The 3,585-nt window shown below is 49.8% G+C and overlaps 1 long non-coding RNA gene across 1 annotated transcript in view; it reads right to left on the reverse strand.

Moving 5' to 3' along the window:
• Positions 1-2,861: 2,861 nt before the first annotated feature.
• The window catches only part of LOC109314453, a 19,269-nt gene continuing 18,545 nt past the window's right edge, over positions 2,862-3,585 (reverse strand). Inside the window, exon 3 of the long non-coding RNA XR_002102294.1 lies at positions 2,862-2,920. This is a non-coding gene — a long non-coding RNA (uncharacterized LOC109314453). The remainder of the gene's footprint in view (positions 2,921-3,585) is intronic.

The raw sequence follows: 3,585 nt of genomic DNA on the forward strand, positions 1-3,585 counted from the left end.
ATCTCCCGAGGTCCCTTCCAGCCCTAATGTCTATGAAATCTATGAAATCTATGAAATCACTTGGCCAGGGTCCTTCAACCCCAGTACTCCTTCCTGCCAGGGCAGGGGGTCGGACTTGATGATCTGCTCAGGTCCCTTCCGACCCTACAAACTATGAAACTATGAAACTTTCCGTAACCCTCTGCGTCCTGCCTCTGGACTGTCCTCTGCTCTCAGTGGGTGGCAGGCATCCAGTGGCAGCAGCTGCTCAGGAGTTACAGCCCCCAGCTCAGTGGTTCCTTCAGACACCGAGCTCTTTGGTAAAGGCACCAACTTCCACACAGTCTTTTCACTGCTGTCAGGCAAGAAAACAATTACAAGAAAAGAGAAGGCCAAGTCTGATTTCCAAAGGTCCTGAGGTCCTGCAGCTTTCATTGACTTCACTTGCAGATACTGGGTGTGCTCAGCACCGCTGAAATTAGATCAGTACCCAACCAGCACCCTGCCAGGGCCAGACATGACTTGCAAATGGAGCTCTTCACACGCCCTGCCACTGGCACTTTTACTCCTTTACCAAGGTAGAGGGTGTCTCCCTCAGCAGCTGTATGTGAGTGTAGGATTGGGGGCCAGGTGGAAGAGCATGGTATTTCTGAGGTCACTGTTTAACTAAAGGAGATGCTGCCAAATACCCCAAACAAAATACCTAGGATTTGGTTTTCTTTTTTTCTTTAAAGCAAGTTTGCTCCCATGTTGAAATTTAATATTTCAAAAGTTGCCATTAGAAGATGGTTGGTTCTTGCTGGAAGCTCTTCACCTTTGCAGTTATCTTGTAGAAGCGGACTGGCCAAGTTCGCCGACAACACCAAACTGGGGTAAAGCATCCACACCCAAGGACAGGAGGGTGATCTAGGCTGACCTGGACAGGCTCAGCAAATGGGTGGACAAGAACCTGATGGTGTTCAACACTGAAAAATGCAAGGTTCTCCACCTTGGGAGGAAAAACCCGCAGCACCCTTATAGGCTTGGCAGTCCTACACTGGCTAGCGCCACAGATGAAAGGGACTTGGGGGACCTCATTGACCACAAGAGGAACATGAGCCTGCAGTGTGATGCTGCAGCTAGTAAAGTGACCAAAATGCTGGCTTGCATCCATAAATGCTTCTCAAGCAAATCCTGGGATGTCATGCTCCTCTTGCACTTGGCCTTGGTGAGGCCGCAGCTGGAGGACTGCATCCAGTTTTGGGCTCCACAATGCAAAAAGGATGTGGAGAAGCTGAGAGAGTGCAGAGGAGAGCCACGCGCATGATCAGAGGTCAGGAAAACAGACCTTACGATGAGAGGCTGAGAGACATGGGGCTCTTCAGCCTGGAAAAGCGCAGGCTCAGGGGTGATCTGGTGGCCACCTATAAGTTTATCGGGGTGACCACCAGGATTTGGGGAAACATTTGTTCACCAGAGCGCCCCAAGGGAGGACAAGATCAAATGGTCACAAACTCTTCTGCGACTGATTTAGGCTGGACATAAGGAAGAACTTCTTTACTGTCCAAGCCCCCAAGGTCTGGAATAGACTGCTGCTGGAGGCGGTTCAAGCACCCACTTTGAATGCCTTCAAGATACATTTGGATGTTTATCTCGCTGGGATCCTCGGAGCCCTGCTGACTTCCTGCCCCTGGGTCAGGGGGCTGGACTTGATGATCCTCTGGGGTCCCTTCCAGCCCGAATGTCTATGAAATCTATGCAATCTTCCCTCAGGAGACCTAAATTCTGTTTCCTGCCGTACCAGAGACTTCCAGCATGACCTGGGGCAAGTTACTATGTCTCTCTGTGCCTCAGTTTCCTGTCCTTAGATGGGATGACATTACAGTGCCCCTCTGCTCAGGGGAGGTCTGAGGGTCAATACGCTAACATCTGTAATGTGGTCCTGTAGATAGCTGAGTTAGATTTAAATTCTTCTGACAATGTTGAAAACTGACACCGTACAGGATTGGGCTACAGGATTGGCAGTGAACCTGGAAGTAAAACCAGCAGCAGAGGGTAAAGGCAGTCAGTCTGCTTTCATCATTTGGACTAAGTAAAGGGCCAACACTAAACTCTTTGCCTGGGGCTTTTATGAGGCCCCCTGTCATTGTGCTATCTCAGCACCTTCCACGGCAGACAGATCTTGACCTACATGTGTTGTTCAGATTTCCCTTCCCATACAAGCTTGACAGCTTTCCCTTTAACGCAGTCTCTAGGAAACCATCAATCTACAAATGCGACCAGGGCAGGGGACCAGGCTGAGGGAGGCAAAGGCCCTCCCTCTCCTGTACAAGCCCCCTAATGCCCACAGTAAAATAGCAGGCTGAGTAGGGCAGAGGGCTGCTGCTGAAGCCCTGCCCCTGAGATGGGTAGATCATGCAGCAGTTGTGTTTTGAAGGTTTCCGAGATACAGGGACACTGGGAGAGCGAACAGAATTCCAGAAATTTTTCACGTGCAAACGGATATTTCCTTTGAGAGCCTCTAGACTAAATAATATTGCTTGTGTCTAATTGGCAGTGTCCTCTCAGTCCAACGCACACCCAGAGAGCCCTGCAGCTGCTTGTGAAAGGTAGGAAGGTTGGGGGAGCAGGACTTGGAAGACCTCTGGGGAAGGTTTCTCCTGCCTTCCTTACAACTCCTTCCTCCTCTCATATGCTCCCCTTGTTTCATCTTACCCTGCAGGTATCCTGGTCAGGCCAAAGTCTATGGCCTGTGTTATGCAGGAGGTGAGACCCTTGTTGGGGGGTCACATGCTTGCTTTAAGTGGCACTAGCAGCTTCCACATGTGGCATGCAGCAGTTTGAGGAGGGGACAGGCAGCACAGTGGTAGATAGGGAAGGAAGTAGAAAGCAAAGAAGCAGATCAGACAGGGAGCAGAAAGCAGAGGGGCAGACAGGGCAGAAGAAGGGGATTGCAGTGGCACTTGGGAAGAGTACAGGGCTAATCTGTGGGCTAATTGCCAGAAAGGTTGGGCTGCACTGGACTAGATGCACTCAGTGGCCCTTTCTGGGTTTTGGTCTATGAACCTTATAACTATGGATGTACTGTAACCAAACTGTGGCTGTCTAGCACTCTGTGCTGCATACCGCAGCACATGGGATTTTGCAGCAACTGAATCTGCATCCTTGTACCCAGCTGGAGACTGGTGCAGAGGACCCGCCTGAGCAGAAGGAGTGCCTCTGGCTTTCTGCCTGCATCGGGCCAGCAATGTAAATGGTTAATTCTAATTCTGACCAATGGCAAGTGGTGGTACACATGCACAAGGCTCATTATGTATGCCCACTGGGGACAGAAACACACTCAGAACTGGTTCACTCACAGAGCACATACAGATAAAGTAGGATATGGAGCATTAGATTAGAGAGAAGTAAACATGATATATATTTCAAATTGCATACCAACCCATCAATTCTCACATCTACCTTGCATTTATTGTTTTTTGTTTTAAGTATCTGTACTTCATATTTCATTGTTGGTAGGGTCGGAAGGGACCTGAGCGGATCATCGAGTCCGACCCCCTGCCATGGCAGGAAAGAGTACTGGGGTCAAGCAACCCCAGCCAGATGTTCATCCAGCCTCCTCTTAAA

The sequence above is a fragment of the Crocodylus porosus genome, unplaced genomic scaffold (genome assembly GCF_001723895.1).
Source record: "Crocodylus porosus isolate Cpor-Errol unplaced genomic scaffold, CroPor_comp1, whole genome shotgun sequence".
NCBI lineage: Eukaryota > Metazoa > Chordata > Crocodylia > Crocodylidae > Crocodylus > Crocodylus porosus.